The following is a 24,981-nucleotide window of genomic DNA, read 5'->3' on the forward strand; positions in this document are numbered from 1 at the left end:
ACAGATCATGGTTTGAAGAAAACTCTGTGGAAAGTGAAATAAAAAACCAAGATCAATCCTCAGATCAAGAACAATACAGGACAATTCCTTGTCCCCACATTCACCATAAGGGATACAAATAAAAATTTTAGTGTTAGAAATTCAATTTCCAAGTTCAATTTGTTATTCAAAGTATTATATATATTGAAATAAAATCCTTGTGTATGCAATATAACAACAGTTCATTCAACGCTGGAGCATTCATTACATTTCAGGGTTCGGTATGAATGGTGCGTGTGATGTGAAAATTCTTGTGTTTAAATTCTGGTGACTACGAGGGTAACTTTAGAGCTGGAAAACTGGAAACAACATTTAAAAATAGGTCTTCAATAAAACTTTTTCATAAGTTTTACAAATTCCATTTCAATGTTAACTGAACAGGAGACTATTTGTTTATTACTTTTTAATGTTCCTTTATTGGCAAATGTCATTTACAATGAGAAAATTCAATATTTGCCGTATGAGAGAGATTTTCCATTGATAGTAGCATTCTTTGAAAAGGTCAAGACTGCACTCTTAGTACACTTTTCTTCCCAATGATGTTACACATTTCATCAGTCACTTGAAGGTTAATCCTTGTGATTATCTTTCAATTCCTTGTTACCACAACTTTTCCTTTAAATAATATTCCATTTTTATTTCTTGGTGATTTTAATATTATCTGTCTTTCATGAGTATATCTTTCTATATATTAAAGGAAAGACATGGCTTTCAAATTTCTCAAAATTTTATGTCTAAATTATTTATACCACGTGGGTCAAAACTCCAACACTAATTATGTCTATAATGTGACAGCATACACAGTAGATTTTATTTATATGCCATCATATATTTATAAGACAAAGTCAGAAGTCATATTTGATAATGGTTTTAAATACTTTGATAAAATTAAATAGGTATACATAAATTACTCTGCATACTCTAAATTCCAGGGTAATTGTTTACTCATTTGTTTTTACTAGATCTGTTCTATTCAGGAAACAGAAGATAATTTAAAAAATAAGTCCACACTTGTAATGACTGAAGAGTCAAAAATAGTTGTTTAAATAATTGTCTTAAGAGCTGTCATATTTTCTTTTAATCACTCTAAACTACCTATGACATAATTTGTTTTTAAAAACTTTTTTGCTTTTTTCTTAAAAATACTGAGAAGTGGAACACAGCATTATTCAAGTCTGGGAAAATTTGTAATCACTGTTGAATTCTTATATATAAACTATGGTGAAAATAACAGAATATTAATAAAGTTTAGGATTTTAAAATAATTAACTACAAAAATTATCATCCATGTTGTTATGAAATTCCTTTTGTCAGACCTACCCTGAAAAATTGAAAAAAAATTCATAGACACAAAAAGCCAGTTTATAGTTAAATATAGCCTATCTAATATACTAATACAGATAATCTAACTGCTTTTAAAATATAAGAATTATTTTATATGTCTCTTGGAAAGAAGGTATTTATTTAGAGCCTCTGCCTCCCTTTAATTAATCTAAAATTGAAGAATCCTCTTTTGATATGAAGTATGGTAAAGACAAAAATATTTATTTATATAAGCTAATTTTTAAAATTCTGTTCTTACATTTAGTATGTTTTTTGGCTGTTGAGTAAGACAATAGCCAAAACCCATAATTTGTAAGTTTTCTTCATAAAAATGTTTTGAAATAGGTTTAGTAATTTTCTTTCTTAATTTATCTTTGTGAAACTACTAACGAAAAGGTGATGAATTCAAGTCAGAATAATTTTATCAATTGGAGATCCTACTAAAAATTGCAAGAAGTCATTATAATCAATGTCTACTATAGGAAATTTGAGACATTCCTTTCATTATCACTTAGGGTTTCTCCAAAAGCAAATTCCAGACATGGACATGGGTACAATTAAGATATTTGGGATGTGATTCCTGAATGTAGCAAGCGAAGAGGTGGGAGAGTGTGACAGAGCAGGAGGGACCCATACATACACAGTAGTTATTTAGCTGGTTATCACCGAACCACTACTGCTCGCTGTAATAAATGTTCCTCCAAATGAAACTCAGAATTGTTTTCCACAGCACAGAAGGCTGCAGATTTATCCACGTCATCTCGTCCCTTGCTGGTTGAGGTTAACCTCAAGGATATTAACTTTCTCTATTTAATAACTGTTGAAAATGCTACTTGTACCTCAGAGAAAACTGTGTGGCAGAAAACCTAAGTGATCCAGAAAGTAGCAATGTGGGAGGCAGCCTTTGTGTGCAAAGAAGGTCCCTTCCAGCTGTCCTGAAGTCCAAGCTGACCCACAGGATATAGAACTGGCACAAAAGGAATCTGTTACAGTTAAAATTGGGCTTAACATAATGAAACGATTACTCAGAGAAAAAAAAAAAGGTAGGTTTTTATACGTACTTCCTTGGGAATATTTTTAAAATAATTCCTTATTAAAAATGCATACTTTCTACATACGTTGTATACTTATATTTTACTTTTAAAGTTGTGCAATATATATTGTGAGCTTTAGAGTGTTTTTTTTTTTATTTTGATGATTACCCTTAATTTCTTAGCATTAATTCTTCACTGAGGATTTTTTCTTCCAAATCCAAAACTTATCTTCTGATGGTAACAAGAATTTTATCATGTGATTGCCCATTACATACTGCTTCTTCATTTGTTATAACTGGAAAGTTTAATTTTATCTTTTCAATAGTTACTATGATCAGACTAGTCATTTCTTATTGTGTGTAAAAAATGCCCTAAAACATAGCAGCTTCAAACATTTGTTATATCAGTTTCTGTGAGTCAAGAATGCGCATTTGGCGTAGCTGGGTGTCTCTGGCTCAAGAACTTGCAAACTGCTGTTCATGGCTCTGGCTTCATCTGAAGTCTCAATTGAGACTCATCTGCTTCCAAGCTCACTCACATGTCTCTTGGCAGGACCTGGTCCCTTGATACATGGGCTGTCCATAGGGTGCCTTAGAACATAGCAGCTGGCTTTTTCAGGATGAGATCCAGTGGAGAACGAGAGAGAAGATGTGTAAGTCAGCAGCCACAGCTGTTTTTGCGACCTAATCTCTGAAGTGGCATTCCATTGCTTCTGTCATATTCTCTTAGAAGCAAAAGGTCGGCCCACACTCAAGGGAATAACAATAATGTAAAAATACTAAGAGGAGGGGATTACTGTGGGCCATGATAGAGGCTGGCTACTAATAATTGTAACTTAATATCAGTCAAATTTTAATTTAATTGCTTACAAATTTATCAATTTTTCTTGAATTTTTACCTTTTATCTAATCATACTTTCTTAATCTGTTTGGCCTGCTACAACAAAATACTATAAGTTGGATAATTTACAAACAAAAGAAATGTATTTCTGCTCAGTTCTGAAGGTGGGAAATTCTAAGACTCAAGACACCTGTGGACTGAGTGGCTGGTGAGAGCCTGGTTCAGAGAATGCTATCTTATCCTTGTGTCCTCACATAGGAGAAGGGACAAGGAAGGGCTCTATGGTTTCTTTTGTAAAGGCACTGATTCCATTCATGAGGGAAAAGCCCCATTTGCAAATACCATCACATAGGAAGTTAGGTCTCAACATAAAAGTTTTTAGGGACACAAATATTCTGTCATAGGTATTCCATGCTATTTATAGCATATATTTATGACTTCTTGAATATCCTTCTTTAATAGCTTAATATCTACAAGTGCCAAAACATTTCATCTTTATATGCCTGCAAATACCTTTCTTAAATCTGTGCTGTTAGTAACAGTTTAGCTAAATTAAATTTATTTTCTCTTGCAAACAGTATTCTATCTACTCCTATGGATAAAACATTTTGATGTCAATCTTTTTATCGTGCATTTTGCTTTTCTCTGATCATTACAAAACGTCTTCATTATCCCTGAGAATCTCTACTTCTGTTGTGATGTGTTTAGCTTTTCACTTATCAATTAGCTTGCTCTGTACTAGAGAGTATAGTTTCAACAAGAAGATTCATAATTGTACATCTTTTTGCAGAATATTTCAGAAATTATTCCTCTTTTTTGTAGAATACTGTTTTTCCTCCACAATCTCTTGCTTTTCAAACTCCACACATTGGCACAAAAAATATTTATTGAGTGTTTATTATGCTACATGTATAGTTTTATGTATCAGGAGTACTGAAATGACCCCATCACTACACATAAAGACTCTTCCCTTCTCTGTGTTTACATTTTAGTTTAACTTAATTTAGTTTTCACTGAAATGATTCTTTCGATAATATCTTTAAACATCTTAAACACACATATAATTATTTTAGATTTGTTCTATAAAATTAATCTTTTCTGAATTCACTTCATGTGGATTAAAATGCAGTTTCCACTGGGAGGCCGAGGTGGGTGGATCATGAGGTCAGGAGACCTAGGCCACCTTGGCCAACATGGAAAAACCCTGTCTCTACTAAAAACACAAAAAATTAGCTGGGCCTGGTGGTGCGTGTCTGTAATTCCAGCTACTGGGGAGGCTGAGGCAGGAGTATCGCTTGAACCAGGGACTCAGAAGTTGCAGTAAGCCGAGATCGCACCACTGCACTCCAGCCTGGCTACAGAGTGAGACTCTGTCTCAAAAAAAAAAAAAAAAAAGAAAGAAAGAAAAAGAAAGAAGAAAAGAAACAAAAATGCACTTTCCAGAAAGGCTGATTATTTTTCTGCTGCATTATCTCTGGTCTGTATTTGTAGTTTCTGGGGCAATATCGGGCATATTTAAACTCACTACAAATCATTGTTAATGGATGATTGTTGGTTTGTTGGTTCTCTTCCATATTAAACTCTCTTTTTGTTTGGAAATTTTGGTTGGCAGAAGGTTTTTGACAAACTGAAGATTTTGTTTGTTATTTTTATCTTCATGATGTGCCACTTTCAAATATCCTTTCCTGACTAGTCCTTTAGTACCTCCTTCATTTAGCATCCTGAGCTCCCTTAATATAACATCATCTCCGAGCTTTTGTGCTAAATGATGTCGGCTGTGACAGATCCAGATGCCAGCCACAGGGGGCCTGATTGGATTTCTGATGGAGAAGACTGAGCTTTTGATTTCTTTACTCGTCACGATCTTGTCTTGTTATAAAACCAGATCTTAGGGGAATGGGTTAGCAGTAGTTTTCCCAGCCCCATTACAGCCCTTGCTTTCAAGGTTTGAACTAGGTTCTAGTTGTGCTTCCTGAGAGAAGCACAGTTTACTTCATAGGATGTGAACCTCCTCCTGCTGCTGTCTGCATCTTAGCCCAGATGCCAAGGGTTTCAGCATCCGTCACAGCTCTGCATTTCTTCTCTCTATATGACACATTCGTATCTCGATTTCTTTCTCCTGAATTTACACATTTTTGGTTTTATCCTATTTACCTATTTCATTTGTTATTGGAATCCATGTCATAGAAATGGTTTACCAAATTATGACTCACTATATCATCATGATGCATTGTGAATGTTCAAGAAATATATATCATGCATAGTGTGTCACAAACTTTAATAAACTTAGACAAGTTACTTCTTTAAAAATAATCCTGCACTGTGCATATATATATATATATATAATTAATATTAGCATTTATTTTTGAGACAGAGTCTCTCTCTGTCACCCAGGCTGGAGTGCTGTGGTGTGATCTCAGCTCACTGCAACCTCTGCCTCCCGGGCTCAAGCGATTTTCATGCCTCAGCATCCTGAGTAGCTGGGATTACAGGCGTGTGCTACCACATCAGGTTAATTTTTGTATTTTTAGTAGAGGCAAGATTTCACAACGTTGGCCAGGCTGGTCTTAAACTCCTGGTCTCAAGTGATCTGTCCACCTCAGCCTTCCAAAATGCTGAGACTATAGGCATGAGTCACCGTGCCTGGGTCACTGTTTATACTTTTAAATGGCTGCTGATGACACCAAGAAGCTGCTATGGGTTATGAGCAGATAACTGCTATGACATAAATGTTCTATTGCAAGCAGGAGAATGATTTCAAAGACAAAAAAGAGGTGTAAAGAAAATTTAGACCGCCAACATAGGAAATAGCACAGCAGATGATGAAGCTTTCAAGTAAAGTAATAGTCAGGGGGATTGATAGAATGTGGATTCAAGAGGTCCAAGAAAACTTAGTGAGGAATCTCAAGAGAGTATTCAAGTTAATGAGAATGAAAAGAAGCTTGTTATGTTTGCTTTAGGTTGTGACTAATTGCCTTATGTCAGGCAATTGGTGATATAGGTCTGTATATCTGGAAACTGAATAGAAAGAGAAAACTCATGTAAAAACGAGGAAAAATTCAGGAACATTATTTTTAATAATAGAAACCCCTATAGTAGACTCTTCTTAGTGTATTCATAAACAGAAATAGTTATTCAACTTGCATGTATTAAACATCCACCATCAGCCAGATACCTTATAGGTGTAGGGTCTATAGCAGTGAATAAACCTGGCCAGAGTGTCTGTCCTCTTAAGGTTTTCATTTTAGTGGGTAAGGCAGAATATAAACTTATTAACGCATTCTTCAAATGCTGAAAAAAAAACTGCAATTGAGAAAATTAAAACAAGGAGGATGGATGCCATCTGAGGACTTGAAGTTTTAAACAGAGTAGTCCAGGAAAGGCTCATTGATGAAGTACCATTTGAGACTTCATGAAAATAAGATTCACGGTGATGAAGAATGTCCTGATAGAACTGGGCTTCTGGCAATAACTAACTAACAGGGATAAAATAAATAATGAGATTAGGCAAGCAGTGGTGTAAAGGAATGAGAAGAGTCAAGGGAAAGGAAGAAATTAGTTTAAAAGGCATCCAATGCTCTACTAAATATAGGAGGGTTTTTTTTATAATTAAGATTTAGTTTATTATATTTTAGAGCCCAATTTCATTAAATTAAGATATTTGGAGGATAAATTGTAGTGTGTATGTAATATGATTTTCTAGAAGCAGTGAATAAAACTTGTTTTGAGGTTAGCCAGATATTAAAGTATATTAATAAGCTATAGTATTATAAAAGGTATAACAGTGAAACAAGAAAAAGCACAAATAAATAGATAAACAGAAATTAACTATATGATAAATAACGTATTTAAAATGACTTATGAAAAGATAGTCGATAAATGATATTAACATAATCATTCATTCACTGGAAAAACATAACAGATCCTATACCACACCATTCACAAAAACTCACAAATGTAATTTCTAATGGTTAAAGAAAACCATACTGAGAAAATTTCACAGTAAAAATAATATGAACAATTATTACAATAAATTAATAATCTCCAGAAATTTTAGAAATTAAAGGGAGACGAATAAATGATTGCTGATTCAGCTCACTAGTGAAAGTTGAGCAGTCTTATAAAGAACAGAACAGGTAAGAGACACGGGAAGCTGGTTCAAGTTGCCAATTCTCAGAATAAACCAGAAATGGTGACATACACCTCTATGGCAGGATATGATGAAGCTAAAATTGAAGAATTGTTTGAAAGTCCATATAAGAAACATGTAGAAACATAAAATACATATAAAATCACTAGTACTCTGCCAGGAAAAGTAAACTCTGCTAAGTCATACAGTTACAGCTGCTTTAACCCTGCTGGAGATTGCAGGATTATTTTATTCAGAAATGTGAACCCTGAGGCTCAAAATTCAGGATCACGAGTCATAACAAAGGACTAGATAGAGATAAAATACTGAAAACAGACCTATAAGCTGTGAAGTCCAAATTGACTCCTTGAGGGATGAAGACCCGCAGTCTCAAGGTTACCCTCAGCTCCAAGAACGCCGACAGAAGGTGGCTGAATTCCCAGTGGAAAGTCACCAGCCAGAGGGAAAAGCCTCACCAGCGACTGGTATTTGGGGGCCTCCATGAACTCTTCAAGCCCATACATTAAACAATAATTGAAAAAAGATCCATGAGAAAGTACAGTGTCTTGAAATTTCAGGAGACTTGAGTTAAAGACTAAATCTTAAAAGCTACCAGATTAAAATACAGCCTGTGCACAAATCATAAGTACGGATCAGATAACTTGCTGCTACTCAAGAACACCAATGAAAGCATGAAGCCATTAGAGGAATTCCTTTATAATGTGAGGGGAGATTATTTCACTTCCATATTATATTCCCAAATGATTATTGATGTATCAGAATAGAATAAAAACACTTTTAAATTGAGAAGTTCTCAAAAAATTACCTTTTATGACCACATTATCAGAAAGTCAGTGGAAGTTGTGTGTGGCAAAATGGAATGAAAGAATAAATCAATAAAGAAGAAAGGCATACTGTGGTGGATTTTCTTGCCCTTAGGAGGATTATTCTACCCTTTACCTTAGAAGGTTGCCTCATAAAACTTGCCCAGGTGAATGGCATCTTAGCAGAAGTGAACAGTGTCACTTTCGGAGGAAGATTATAAGCCACCTTTAGTGCAGTTAATTAGTGCTGAAGTTTATTTGGAATGAAAGATGCAAATTATGCTCTTAAGTAATTCTCATTATTATAAAAATGACATTTTAAAAAGTCAGAACAAACCATTTTTAAACTATATAATTTCATAACGAAAGTGTTTATTATAGAGGGCACTGAAGATATGGCAGGTAATTAGCCTAATTAGAGATTCTCATATTATTATGGGTTGGTCTTTCTTCTATCTTCACTAAGTCACTTTTTAAAATGTGGAATTAGCATAGAGGTGTTTCTATTTTACTTCAGCTTCACAAAAAATGTTTAGCTACAGATTCTTATCATACAGCAGAGGTAATTTTGAAATAAGATTCTTGATTCACACAAGGAAAAATTTTATTTTTGGCTACTTTGGATATGTCTGTGAACTCCAGAAATATATACCTTTTCATTTTTTATTCTGCACACCATTATTTTTTACTTCAAAACTAGTTATTTTATAAGTCAGCCTTAGATACTGCTTTAAGCTAGTGGAAATTAAGCTTTATTCATTCTCCTTAATTATAGAACATTCACTGGACATCAGAAATGGTTTATTATATGTATATTTTATTTCTGGATGTGAGACATGTAGAATTACTTTTGAATTTTCTTTCCTTAAAAGTAAAACTGAGACACTTATTCAACTTAAAAAATATTTAAACTGTTATAGAATAATTAGAAGGGGAGAAGAAAATTTACATTGTTTTATTGTGAAGAATGTTGGAAGTCAGATGAAAAGTTTCCTGATGTTATAAGGCTTTTCTATGTAGTTTATATTTCCCTTCAATTACATATGTCATTTCAATTGTATATGTCCCATTTCCTTTTATTAAGTTTTGTTTTGCAAAACTTAATTGCCTTTTTATCCCTACTCTCTCCCACTTGAAGCCATCACCATTTTCCTGTCCTCAAGTGCAAATCACTTGAATGCCAATAATTTAAAAGTATTTTTATGTAAACAATTCTATTTCAGGTTAAAAAACATCCTGTATTATATTTAGGCATTTGTCTTTAGTTAGATATCTTATATTTTCAAAAGATATTTTATAAATATATTTTGAAACTTGCTAAATGGTTTTAGAAACAAGTTGAAAAATGGCACTCAAAATAACTTGATTTTTTTTTTAGAATTGACTTTTTATAACCTGTTACCCATAATGGTTAAGTAGGAAGTGTGAAGTAACTTTTGTTAAAGATTATTCTTCCTACATGAAAATGAGGGTGAATTTTAACATGTTTGTTATCCTTGAAAGTGGTAAAATTTTGTGAATAGAAATATTTCTCTTTGCTGATAAACATGTTTTCTGAAAGTGCAGCTATAAACATATTTATATTACACCAATCACACGGTTTCATTGCCAAATAGAGTTAAATAGTGCTATATACTAAAGTTGTAAATATGTTTTGGACAACACCAAAAAATTCTACAATGTTTTGGAAAAAAAAAGTGTGAATTAACAGCCATTTTAAAAACCTATAAACATATGTAGATAGGTATTACATGTATACATGCACACACACGGACACACACACTCATGTGTATGACTCCAGAATGCAGTTGATGCAGCTGTGAACCCAGAGAATAAGAGGCAGCCCAAGAATGTACCATTTCCTCAATTAGTATACATGCCTAACCTGCTAGAAAACAACAAGCACTGACGCTGTGCATCATTTAGTACTATGGTGAATAATAGTGGTAAAAGTAGGCATCCTTCTCACGTTCCAGATCATTTGGTGATTAATTGGAGGACTTTTGATCATATGACTTCATGAAATTTTCTAATTTGGGTTTCTTTATATTTTTTCTAACATCTAACAGGAAAAATATTCTAAAAATGAAATGGAGGTGTCATTGTGTGAGCAAAGTGGACACTAAGCTACATAATAAACAAAACAACAAAGCCGAATATTTGACGACTATGAAACATTCTAGTCAAGTTCTTTATTCACTTAACTACGTTCCTAGAGGCTATATTCTTTACCACAGTTTAGTTTCCAAAGTTATAAAACAACACAAAACAAATACAATAATGCACAATTCAAGGATGAGATACAGTTTGAGAAATACGTCATCAAGCAATTTCATTATTGTATGGACATCATAGAGCACACTTACACAAACCTAGATGATGTAGCCTACTACCCAACTGGTCTATTCCTTGTAGGCTGAAAACCTGTAGAGAATATTACTCCACCGAATGCTGTAGGTTATTGCAACACAATAGTAAGTATTTGCATATCTAAACATATATAAACCTACCAAAAGTACAGTAAAAGTATGGAATAAAAAATTGAAAAATGATACACCTGGATAGGGCCCTTACCATGAATAAAGACTACAGGACTGGAAGCTGCTTTGGGTGTCAGTGAGTAAGTGGTGAGTGACTGTGAAGGCCTAGGACATTATAGTACACTACTGTAGACTTTATAAACATTAGATAAGGTTTGGCTGTGTGTCCCATCCAAATTTTATCTCGAATTGTAATCACCACATGTCGAGGGAGGGACCTGGTGGGAAGTGATTGGATTATGACAGTGGTTTCCTTTATGCTGTTCTCTTGATAGTGAGTGAGTTCTCACCAGATCTGATGGTTTTTAAAAGTGTCTGGCAGTTCCCTAGTGCTCCCTCTCTCTCTCCTGCTGCCTTGTGAAGAAGGTGTCTGCTTTCCCTTTGTCTTCTGCCATAATTATAAGTTTCCTAAGGCTTCCCCAGCCATGCAGAACTGTTAGTCAATTATATCTCTTTTGTTTATAAATTATCCAGTCTCAAGTAGTATCTTTATAGCAATCTGAGAACGGACTAATACAACCCTGTACACTTAGGCTATACTACATTTATAATAAAATATTTGTATTTCTCCAATAATAAATTAAGCTTAACTTACTGGAATGTTTGTATTTTAAAGCTTTTTCTAACTTTTCTACTCTTTTCTAGTAAGAGGACTTAAAACACAAACACTTTGTAGAGCTGTAGAAAAATATTACCTTAAGAACAAATGAATATTAAAAAATATTTTTTGAGTTGAATAAAACTTTGAAGGACAAAGAAAGTGGCAAGTCACAAATAATCTCAGGAGGTAATGGACTGAAAAACAAGAGGCCACGAACCAAGGCTAACGCTAAGATAAGATAGTGCACCAAGGGAGTTCATGAAAAATGTCTTCAGGCAGAGGGTGATTGGTGTATGGAACAACAAGCAATTAGAAACAAGGAGTATCATTAAACAATTTGATTACTGCTCCTCAAATGGATGGATATCACTGGACCGCCAAGGTTTTAGTCCTCAGACTCTCCTGTATAAGCAGAAAGGCAAAAATAAGAGATATATTTAAGTTAAAATAATATAGCACACTCTTCAAGTGAGTGATGAATTTATCTTGCAAGAGGGCATGTGAGTTATGGTTCAATATGTAGATAACAGCAATTATGGAATAATAAAGTATGATTGTGATCAATAATCATTTTAAGATAAAAGCACCAACAAAATGAAGTATGCGTAGAGTAGAGCTTGAACAGGATGCCATGAGAAGTACTCTAAGACTTTGGTATCTTGGACAAACCCATTATCTCCCTACAAGACCCAACATTTCACTATTAATTTCCTTTTTTTCTCTTTTTAAAAAATTGGCAAATAAAGTTATATATATTTACTGTGTATAACCTTATTTTGCCATTCTACAATGTGTGTATGTATGTGTGTGTGTATATATATATGTGTGTATATATATCTCTCTCATTAATTTTAAATTTAAATTAAGATGATTTTACCATAGTCAAAAAGTACTTGACACATGATTTCATAGGAACATTACCTTTAAATAATGCTATAAATTCCAGGAAAAGGGTAGAGTTATGAGGAAAACAAATATGAGGAACAAGTTATAAAGGGGTGTTTCTAATTTAAAGCATTAGCTATGTGTCAGATATAGAACTTCAGTGGGGGGTCTTGGGTGGCCAGGGAGAATAGAATAAATACCTGAAACATGATTGAAAGGCCTACAAGAGGCTCAGGATTTCTAGTGACAGCAATTTCACAATTCTGCATAAGGTTGTCTTTGAAAGGAAATTTTTAAGTTTAAAACCTTGTAAGGTTCTCACCAAAATACTATATTTGTAAAGTGACTCTCTTTCTACTGATCCTTGTAATCTCAGAATGAGGTGATGAAAAATTGTGTTTGGTAAGTCAGAAGACAGTGCTTTCTGTAGCTCCTAAGAATCTTGTAATTCACTTTCTTGTGAATCCTGTAATATCATGGAACACATAGATGCATTCAGAACACCGAAGTGTGGAATTTTAACAGATTAGACTCACTCTTCCAGATAACTGGAATCGCACAGGCATGACTAGGCTTGAGCAACCAAATGCCCAGGATAAATTCAGGTGTTGGGTAAGAGTAACTCCAAAGCTTTGATGTATTTATTAGGTAAGATTTGATAGATAGTTCTCCAGAGGTATGAGGAAAAAAGGTTGAGAATTATGAAAATCCATTGTGAGATAAGTGAGCAGAAGCCACATATAAAATACAAGAGATGGAGTGGTTGAAATGGAGGACGGGTAATCATGCCTAGGGCTATACTCTGAGCTAATTAAAAGACAATATGATATCATTTTGATTAAGAGAGTACTACTTTAGTTATAACAATCCCAAACCAAGACATGAGGAACATACAGGAAAGACTTCCAAACTATGGGAAATGAAATTCTATTGGATGCCGCTCTTCTAATGAAAAGTTTCTTCAAATATGTTTTTTTCTTAATGTATACTCAGTTATTAAACAATAATTAGTGCATACCCACTGTGGACCAGGTTCTCATGTGGGCACTGGGGAAATCATGCCTCAATCATGATCACAAGTGAGTAATGCCAATGGTATCTCCAAGCAGGTTCATGCAGTTTAAAACAGTGCCAAAGAAGCAGTTTAAAGCAGTGGCAATTTCGGTGCCAAAGAACAACTGGTGAACATTACATTATTGTTTCTGTGTATTGCTACTTTTGCTACTAATTTGCTTGGAAGCTTAATTAATTTATTTTCATAGTTGGGCATTCTATTTCTAAAAAGAGTAATGGCAATCTACAGCTAGGAGGGTGGCCATCTGAAAATGAGCATCTGAGGCAAGTAAAAATTATTATTTTTAAAAGAGAAACAAAAGTGGAACCCACAGCTTTAGGAATGTCCACATGTGGGTAAGAAGACAGTTGATTCTGTGTCATTTCAGAGAGCAGTCAAAGGAATTCAGGAAGAAGTTACAGGAAAGCATATTTTATGTGAAAGTATTTTCTAACAATTGGTGTTGACTAACAAAGAACATGACCAAAATTATTTGAGTCAAAAGAAGTGTATACTGGTGTGCGGGTTGAAGTCTATTTATATGGAGGCTTTACACTGAAGAGGTTAACAGTGTGTGTTAGAGTCAGACCTTGGTTCAAATGTGAAACTTACTACCTATTAGCTTTCTCATCTTGGGCAATTTACTAGTCTCTCTAAGCCTAAGTTCAATCATCTGTATAGCAAGGACAACAATGTCTGCTTGAGGAATTATGTGGATGGCTAAATAAGATAAGATAGAAAGAGAGTTTAGATCAGTTTCTGGTTGTGAAAAGATTTGTTATTCTACTGTCTTTAGCATAGATACACTAATGAGTATACATAAATGAAGGAATTATCTTGATTTCAATAACTATAGCTCTCATTATTATTCATAATCTGTAGCTACATATTTCTTATTTGTTAAGTATAATATTAAAGAAATAATCTTTAGATTATCCACTTTAAAATCCTGGAAAGAGATTGATTCCAAATAATGAAATTCATAAAAAACTAAAATATTCAGGTTTATATCTTTCCAAGAATTCCTATACAGAATCTGATTGTTAGGTAATGATGAATTAAGTAATACTTTATATCACAAAAATATCATTTGAGAAATACTGGAAAGATAGATATTCGGTATAATTCAGGTATAAACCCATAAGACTTAGACAAAATGTAAATTGGATAAATAAATAAATAAAGTGATGTGGAAAAAAGTCACAACCATCTATACCATAAGAGGCATACAGTTTAAGTTGACAAATTCACAAGGAAAATATGGCTATCATGGAAGGTTCCAATGTGTCCTGTGGTCATTGGCATACCTTGGAAATATTGTAAACAATGTTAATCTCAAATCATTTAATGAACAGGAACTCTTTCCTTGTTCTCTGACTGTGGCTGTGTCAGTCACGGTTGATCAGAAGAGCAGAATTACTAAGTCTGATATATAAAGGATTTGTCACATGATTGCACTTAATACAATGGTGAAAGCTGATTAAACAGTCAGTGTTAGAAGACAGTGCTTCTGTATTTATGCTGGGGACTGAGGTCAGCAAGGCAGGCAGTCAAAAAAGAGAGAATGCTGGGAAATGGAGGAAAAAAAAGCAAGCAGGAACCTACAGCAATGAGTTCAGACCCATAAGCGCAGACATCAAATCTCTCCCTGACTCGTTCTCCTAGAGAACCTGGTGGGTATGGATTATTGGAATTATATTAGGTATTGATAAACTAACATGGGGAAAATAACCTAGTAATCATGTGAAACTTTCCTGTTCAAGAACCAGGCATGTTTTCTGTTCAACACTACTTTTTGTCTATTAGGAGTGTTTAAATGTTTTCCTCCTATAGATTATGTACATTTCTCATTAATTTTACTACTAGGTATTTAATAATCTTTGTTGCTGTTATAAACGGAGTCATTATCATTATTTTCTCCAACTGGTTATTGTTTATATATAAGAAGACTATTGGTTTCCATACATTAATTTATATCCTGCTATCTCAATATTTTTTCAAGTAAAATATCATATCCATAAGTAGAAATAGATGTACTTTCTCTTTTCAATTTACTATATCTCTAATTGGTCTGTCTTGTACAATTTCATTGGGTAGTACTTCCGGGGAAAGAAATAGTTCAATTGTACTTTAGAAAATGTAAATAAAATAATGGTTACTTATCTGTGTAGACAGGTACCTACTGAATCTCTGTTAACAAAAACTCTGGCTTTAGGACATTATTCAGCACCAATGAAAGAAATAATATATTTTATCTTCTTTGGTTACTTATATAATATGGTATATTATATAAGTAGATTTCCTAAAATTGAATTAACTTTGCACTTCTGGAATTCATTTGATCTTTTTATTTAGAGGACACGGGAATTTTCTTTTTCTTATTTTTGAAGACCAGTTGCTTGTAATTATTGTGTTGAGAACTCTAACGTTTCTGAGACATTATTCTATTTGCATGCTTGCTAATACATTTGCCTGCCACAGTTTCATGGATGCCAGTAAAAGACACAAGATTCCAGGGTCAGACAAGGAAGAAAATTTATTACAGGAATAGCAGTAGGTAAGCATTCTTACATGGGTTCCTCCAGCCAGATTTCGATGGAGTAATGCAAAGAGGCCTGGTGGCACCTGCACATTCTATGGATTCTGTTACAAAAGATAAACCCTGAGGAAAAAATGTATAATGAGCAGTGAGCATGCCTGGCCTGCCCTGAACAGAGACACTGTATCTTACAAGGTCAAATGCCTTACAAACATCCTTGAAAAAAAGTGTCTGGATAGTCTGGAGAATTATTTCTTTTCAATAGAGTTTTCGATATATAGATTTCGGTTCTCTTCATTTGTGAATGTTTTATTTAATTTGAATTCTGAATAATAGTAGAGTTTGCTTCATTTTTTGAGTAGCCCCTAGAATTTGGTGTATTCTTTTACTTGTCTTCCACTTTAACAATTTTCTTCTCAAATATATTGATTCTTTGTTTTTCTTGTTTTCACATTCTTGCTTTGTGTTTTTCCTTTCTGGCTTTCTTCATTCTCCTTTATTTAATATATAGTTAATTTTCTTCTCCCTTGAGCACCTTGTAAACTGTCTTCATTTTTGAAATTATATTTTTTCTTTTGTGCCTGTTAGTTGCCTAATTAATTTCATTCTTATTTCATTTTTCTCTCTTATTTTACATTTGTATTCTCAATTTGAAAATGTCTCATTTCAGGTTTCTTTCATATCTTCAACTGATTGTTAAGGATACTTAATTAAGGTATTTAAGTTGTGTTATAGTTCTTATCTCTTGTAGTTTTCATGATGGTTGGGAGGAAAGGGTACTTTTAGGAGGTGAAACGCTTTGTCCTCTTTTTATATTTTCTTCTCATGGTAGACATGATTATGTGTGTCTGCTTTGTGAATTGACGGCACAGGATCCCTTACTCAAGAATACTCTTTTTAAGTTCTGTGCAGTGGCTTATGCCTATAATCCCAATACTTTGGGAGGCTGGACTGGGAGGATGATTTAAGGCCAGAAGTTTGAGACCAACCCTGACAACATAACAAGACCCTGTCTTTACAAAATATATACATATGTATTACAAAATTAGCCAGGGGTGGTGAAGGTGCATGCCTGTAGTTCCAGCTACTCAGGAGGCTGAGGCAGGAGGATTATTTGAGTCGAGGAGTCCAGGCTGCAATGAACCATGATTGCACTGCTATAGTCCAGCTGGGCAACAGAGAGAGACTCTGATACCTTATCTCAAAAGAAGAAAAAAATACTCTTTTTTGGTATGCAATATTCAGTTTTCTTAATTATTTGCATTTTATAGAGATTGGGAGGGTGCTCTGTCCTCTTCATTTGTGTGTGTGTGTGTGTGTGTGTGTGTGTGTGTCTTTTGCGTATTCCTGTTTATCCTCTATTTCCCAAGAACTGGTGGCTTCATCAGTGTTATGTCTGGCTGTGGGTGTTGGTCACGTGAAGATGACAGACAATGAGCTTGTGTATAACATTCACTTGGCTGTCAGCTTCTTGGTGTCATTGCTCAAGAAAAACTGGCAGAATGTCTGGGCCTTATGTATCAAGAGCACCATGGGGAAGCCCCAGTGCCTATATTAAGGCACATTTGAATAAATTATATTACCAGTAAAAAAAAAAATTCAATTCACATAGAATCATTGAGTTCTGACCAAACTCTCTGAGAAATTGTGAGATGTGAATAAAGCTCATATTTATGTTAAGTTTTAATAAAGGTAAGCAATATGAGAAATATAAATGTATTGTTGTGATATCAGTAAGATTTTACCAACCCTCTTAAACTTTCACTTTGAATTTTTTAAAAGTAGTGTATTCATTTTGGGGAGTATATTGAGACTGAGAAATTTTGAAACATGTTTTAAGCTCATTTTCGAAATCTTTGCATTGTTTTACCAGAACTAAATTTGTCTTAGAAGATCTTAGAAGATAACAGTACTAAATCTGTGTTAGAAGATACTAAATTGGTGTTAGGAGGTTGTTTTACTAGTGTTACATTTGTGTTAGGACACTAAGATTCTGTTAGATTTGTGTTTGTAAAATTTGCCAACTATAACCACTAAGGAAAATACATCAGAATGATTATTGGTTATATTGCCATTTAATTGTTCCTGATAATTGTTTTCACTGAATTTAAATAAATATAAAATTCTTAAGTTTTAAAGGAGGATAAATTGCTATCTGACTTTTCTTAGTAATGTCACAATGAGTAATCTTGACAAGGCATGTTTTAAAATAGTAATTATTCATTAGCACAATTACATAAAGAACTAATATAATAATGTTTAAAGAACTTTTATATTTTTTCAACATTTTTTCCAAGTTGAAATTCTTAATTCTACATTTCTATTCCCACAGTAGTTTTTCATAATAGTTAATATCTTTAAGTAATATATAATTTTTAAAATCAATGTTATTTCCTGGCAATAAAGTTCCTTTCTATGTAATATCTACTGAAAGATTTTCCTTCTTGGTTGACCACTAATTTTATATGAAATAACTGTCATCAGCTATCTAAACCAGCAAATATTTCCAAATATGTTATAAATTTTGAAACATTATTTATTGTAAAAATAACTTCAGATATTATATTTAGATTCCAGAGGTTTAAAAGCCGAAAAGTACATCTTATTTTAATTTGACAATTACTTTCTCTGTTTGGTTGTGGTTTTTTTAAGACTCAGTCCTAATAATCTTCCTTTCAAAATGTCTTCCAAATATAATATTTTATTCATAAGGAACAATTAACGTTTTTCAAATTTTATAAACAAATCCCAAATGCCAAATTTTTACTCCCTTTGGAAGTATTTTCCACTGATAACATGTCGAGCAATTCTCAGTACATCCAAACACCTCAGTTGCTAAGCAACTGCTAATGAATTTTCCACCAAAAAGGTTTCAGACCAGGTCTTCGAGATATCAAATATTCACACAGCCCTTGATGCCTTTGCAAAATGTCTCTCTATTGTAGCATGAAAAAGTTACTGCAAATAATAAGTAGAAGCTACTGGTTATAGCTATAATGTTGGGGGAGAAGGCAAGCAAAAATCATTTTAATTTGCTGTTTCTGAAGCTTGGCTTCTTTTATTACATTTTTACCTAAGAAAATGTAGATAATTTAATATCTATAAGTAAAGACTTTATTGTCTTAATTAATGTAAGGTAATTTAAATGGAAATAGTTTAAATGGAAACATATTATAAGGCTATTTGAAAATAAGTACAGCATATCTTTTTATAGAAAGTGAATTTTTCAATAGAAGTGATTTTTCTTTTCTAATGTTAGTATTTCATACCACAGATATGTATTTTAAATAGATATCTGTTCATTATATGTTATCATTACATGCTAATATTACATACTTGCTATTAGCTACTTTTAAATCAGACATATAAACTTACATTTAGCATAATAGTTTTTTTAATATGTTAAGTTTTAAATGTTTTGTTTCAATAAATTTTGAACTTTAAGAAAAATGCAGTTAATAATATTCTTACTGACTTGCAAGAAGTACTTCTATTGTTTTAGAAATTATTTTCATCAATAAAAATGCATCACTGTGTAATGGAAAGAGAAGAAAATTAGTTTTGAAGCTATCATGTAATAGCTGATTGAGTTTTGGACAAATAATATTGCTTATCATCAGTATCCTTATCTGTAATATTTTTTAAATTGGAGTAAGGATAGTATCTCCAAAGGATTTAGCATTATTAAATAAAGTTATAATCATAAGAATACTTTAAAAATTATACACTAATATATGCACTATATTTATGTTAAATTGTATAACATGTTGGTTTTTTATTGAATTAATTACTAAAATACATTATAACATAGTATTACATTATAAAAGTGATGGACATTGATCAGAAAATATATTAAGCTTCCACATATACTTATGAAAATGTCAAATAATTTTGCAACTCTATATTCTGGAAAACAGGATCCCTTCAATGTCTAGCCAGCTGAGGGTTTTTAACATAAAGTTATGTTGAATTTTCAGAAGCCTTTTCTGCATCTATTGAGATAAACATGCAGTTTTTGCTTTTAATTCTGTCTATGTGATGAATCACATTTATTGATTTGTGTATATTGAACCAACCTTGCATCCTAGGGATAAAGCCTACTTGATCATGTTAGGTTAGCTATTTGATGTGCTGCTGGATTTGGTTTGCTAGTATCTTGTTGAGAATTTCTACATCTATTTTCATCAAGGATATTGGTCTGAAAGTTTCCTTTTGTATTGTGTCTCTGCCAGGTTTTGGTATCAGAATGATGCTGGCCTCACAGAATGAATTAAGGAAGAATTCATCCTCTTCAATTTTTTGGAAGAGTTTCAGTAGGAATGATATCAGCTCTTCTTCATACATCTCATCGAATTTGACTGTGATTCCATTTGGTCCTGGGCTTCTTTTGGCCGGTAAGCTTTTTTACTACTGATTCAATTTTGGCACTTATTATTGGTCTGTTCAGGAATTCAATTACTTCCTGATTCAGTCTTGGCAGGCTCTTTGTGCCCAGAAATTTATCCATTTCTTCTAGTTTTGTAGTTTTTGTGCATAGAGGTGTTTGTGGTAGTCTCTGAGGGTTTTTTTTTTTCCTCTGGGGTCCATGATAATGTTCCCTTTGTCACTTCTAGTTGGGTTTATTTGGATCTTCTCTCTCTCTTTTTTTGAATTAGTCTAGCTAGTGGTCTATTTTATTAATGTTTTAAAAAACTAACTCCTGGATTTATTGATCTTTGTATTTTTTGTTTGTTTCTCAATGTCCTTCAGTTCAGCTCTGATTTCAGTTATTTCTTGTCTTATGCTAGCTTTGGGGTTAGTTTGCTCTTGTTTCTCTCATTCCTCTAGTTGTGCTGTTAGGCTGTTAATTTGAGGCCTTTCCAACATTTTGAAGTAGGTGTTTAGTACTATAAACTTCCCTCTTAACACTGACTTGGTTTGCTCCCAGAGATTCTGGTGTATTGTATCTTTGTTCTCATTAGTTTCAAAGAATTTCTTGATTTCTGCCTTAATTTAATTATTTTCCCAAAAGCCATTTAGGAACAGGTAGTTCAATTTCCATGTAATTTATGGCTTTGAGAATTTTTTTAGTATTGACTTCTATTTTTATTGCACTGTGGTCCAAGAGTGGGGTTGATATGATTTCAGTTGTTTTGAATCTGCTGAGGATTATTTTATGTCCAATTGTGCTGCCAATTTTAGAGTATGTGCCATGTGGTGAAGTACTAAACACCTACTTCAAAATGTGTATTCTGTTGTCTTGGAGTGGAGAGTTCTGTAGATCTCTATTAGGTCCATTTGGTCAAGTGTTGATTCAGATCCTGAATACCTTTATTAATGTTCTGCCTCAATGGTCTGTTTAATACTGTCAATGGGTTGTTGAAGACTCCCACTATTAATGTGCTGGATTTGGTCTAAGTCTCTTTGCAGGCCTCTAAGAACTTATTTTATGAATCTGGGTTCTCATATGCTGCGTGCATAAGAGAAGCTAGTTATCATGCAGATTCATTTGTGTGGTTGCTTTATAGTGTCGATTTTTGTGTACTTAAGTATGTTTTTGTAGTGGCTGATAATGGTCTTTCTTTTTGTTTATAGTGCTCCTACTGGGACCTCTTGTTAGGCAGGTTCGATGATTGCAAATTCCCTCAGCATTTGCTTGTCTGAAAAGGATTCTATTTCTCCTTCACATATGAAGCTTAGTTTGGCTAGAGATTAAATTATTGGCTGGAAATTCATTTATTTACGAATACTGAATATAGGCCTCCAATCTCTTCTGGCTTGTAGGGTTTCTGCTGAATGGTTTGCTGTTAGCTTGATTGGGTTCCTTTTATAGGTGTGGTCCTGCCTCTTTTATCTAGCATACTTCAACATTTTTTTCATTGATTTTGACTCTGGAAAAATCTTACTATTATATGTAATATAATTGGGAATGGTCTTCTCTTCTAGTATCTCTCAGGGGTTTTCTGTATTTCCTGAATTTGAATGTGGGTCCCTCTAGTGAGGTTGAGGAAGACTGTTTTATGGCAATATCCTGAAATATGTTTTCCAAGCTGCCTACATTCCTCCCATCTCTTTCAGGGATGGCAATGAGTCACAGATTTCGTCTCTTTGCATGATCCCATATTTCACAAAAGTTTGTTCTTTTTTTTTCTGACTTAGGAAAAACAGTCTTCAGGCTCTGGGATTCTTTCCTCGGCTTGGTCTATTCTGTTGTTAATACTTGCAATTGCATTACAAAATTCTCGTAGTATGTTTTTTAGTTCTTTAAGATCAGTTTGGGTCTTTCTTATAATGGCCATTTTATCTATCAGCTCCAATAGTATTTTACTGTAGCCCTTAGATTTCTTGGATTAGCTTTCAACTTTCTTCTGAATCTCATTTTCTTCATCCCTATCCATACTCTGAATTCTATTTCTGCCCTTTCAGCCATTTCAGCCTGGTGAAGAACCCTTGCTGGGCAACTAGTGCAGTTGTTTGGAGGAAAGAAGACACTGCCTTTTTGAGTTTCCAGAGTTCTTGTGCTGGTTCTTTCTCATCCCTGTGAGCTGGTGTTTACTTTAACTGCAGTGTAGATTGAGTACAGTCAGTAGACTTTCTTTTCTAGGTGTGTTCACAGGACTGAGGCTTTGTGAAGGGTCTTTATTTGTAGCTTAATTCTTGTCCTTCGTTTCACAGGAGGTTATGTTAGCAAAGCATTTTTGATGTGGAAGTTTTGTGCTGTGATCTAGTAGACGGTGCACATAAAGGCCAGTGGGTAGGCTCTTGCTCAGCCACATGGCTGCACTGTGGGCCCAAGCAGGTGAAAAGCAGGAGGCAGCAGGTGCCCATGGTGGAGACGGACTGGCTTTTTTTTGTTACAACTTGCTGGAAGTGTGGTTAAGGTACTCTGGGTCTTGTCTCCTTCCCCAGTCTGAGGGCAGCAAGGGCAGTACCACAGCAGTGACAATGGCAGAGGGCTTTTGGCTGTTTCTAGGAGCTCCACCTCAGAGATGCAGAACTGATGCTAATGGGCGTGTTAAGCCCATTAGCCAGGGGCTGGGGCCGCTGCACTGCTGGCCTGAGCTGGGGGCTCCACTTGTTGGGCAGTGGGGGGTCAAGGCCTCACAGAGAAAAGGGACTGGGCTCCTCTCCTCCACACGGTGACTGTGGTGTGCTGCAAGGGCGAGTGATGCCCTTGGGTTCTTTGTTTCTTCCCCAGACAGGGGGCAGCAGGGCAGAACAGCTGCCGTGGCCATGGCACAGGGGCTATTTGTTGCCTCTGGTAGTCCTTGCCCAGAGAGACACAGAGCTACTACCAGTAGGTGTGCTCAGCTGGGGTTAGGGTCGCTGTTCTGCAGTCTGGAGCCAGGGGCTCTGCCTAGTGAAGGGTGAGGGGTGGGGGTTCACAGGGAAGCAGGACTGGACTCCTCTCCATATGGTGGCTGCGGTGTGCTGCAGGTCCTAGTGTTGCAGCCAGGCCCTCTGTTCCTTCCCAAGCCTGAGGGCTCTTAAGGGTGTTAGCACTGCAGCTATAATGGTGGAGAGATGGTGGGTCGTCTCTGGGATTTCCTCCTCAGAGAAAGGCACAGCGCCCTCCAGCAGAAGTTCAGGTGGGGCAGGGTCATCGTGATGCAGTCCCAGGCCAGGAGACCCTGCCCAGTGAGGAGAAGTGGGGATGGGGACCCACATGAGAAACAGTCTGATGATTTTCTGAGGAACAGCTGTGCTGTGCTGGGGGTCGGTACCAGTCCCGAATCACCAATCACCGTGCATCCTCCAGAGCCTGAGGGCAACAGCAGCGAGGGCTGCTGGACAGCAAAAATGGTGGCCTGACCATCCCTCTGGGAGCTCCTTCCCAGGGAAGTGCAGAGCCGTTGCCAGCCGAGAGCTCAGGCAGGGCTGGGCTACACAAGGGCCACAGACCGGAGGCCTTATCCTGTGAAGTGCATGGAGGTGAGGCCTGTGCTCCACTGCTATTCAGCCCTATGTATTCGGCCCCTTTCCTGGAGGCGTGCAATGCCGCTAATGCTGGGACACCCGGCGCTCCTCTGTGACTCCATGTTGTCTGAGCAGTGGCTCTGCCCATACTCCACGCAGCTCTCCCTGTCAGTCTGGAGGCCCTGGTGGGATGGGCTAACGGGGGAACTCCTGAGCCCACAGTTGCAAAAGTCCCTGGCAAAAGTGACTGTCACTCACTCACTGGTTCCCCACAGTTTGGGGGGGAACTCCCCTGGCTCCATGCCATTTCCAGGTGGACAGTCCTCCTGTCTCACTCCTCTCTGTTCTCCGTGGGTCGAGTTGTTTTCTTGATGAATCCCATTGTGTCCACCGGAATGTTTCAGTTAAGCTAGTATTTACTCGCCCTCTCGGTGAGAGTCACGCACACTAGCTGCTTCTAGTCAGCAATCTTGGCCCTGCCCCCTCTTTGTTAATTTTCTAATTGCACTATCGATAACTGAACAAGGAGTATTGAATCTCCAACTATAACTGAGTTTGTTTTTAAATTCAGTTCTTTCAGTTTTACTTTTATGCATTTTGCAATTCTGTTATTTGCTCTAGACATATTTGGAGTTTTATATCTTTACATTAAATTTACCCTTTTACAATTTTAAAATGTGTCAAAATCGATAAAAAAGAATCTTAAGAATAGCAATATAGAAAATGACACGTTAAGTACAGAAGAGCAATAAAGTGAATACATGTTGATTTGCCATAGAAAATAACTGAAACCAGAAAACAATGGAAAGTCATATTTAAAGTTCTTAAAGACAAAAACTTGTCAATGTATATGAAAATACTCTTAAATCCTTCAGAAATCAGGACTACATAAAGATATTTTCACATAAACATGAGGTGAAAGCATAAATCATCAGCAGAAGTTTATTTCAAATCATGCTAAATATCCACATAGTTTCAGAAATGATAAATTTGTGGATAAACATAAAATATTAGATTTTATTTATTTTTTTAGGTAATTGACCTTTTAAAGTAAAAATAAATATTTTTGAGGTAAATAGAATATACTGTAGTAAGATTCTTACACACTAAATCTTCATTTAATTCTGTTGATAGATTTTTGGAAATTGCAGTTTCAAGCAAAACAATGTAAAATGAAACTAATTTTACTATAGGTTAACAGATAAAAAACAAGAGTTAAGTTCTTACAGCATTATTTCTGGTCCCATAAACATTGCAAAACTTCTAAATAAAGATAA

The sequence above is a fragment of the Trachypithecus francoisi genome, unplaced genomic scaffold (assembly GCF_009764315.1).
Source record: "Trachypithecus francoisi isolate TF-2019V2 unplaced genomic scaffold, Tfra_2.0 Contig01474, whole genome shotgun sequence".
NCBI classification, from domain to species: domain Eukaryota; kingdom Metazoa; phylum Chordata; class Mammalia; order Primates; family Cercopithecidae; genus Trachypithecus; species Trachypithecus francoisi.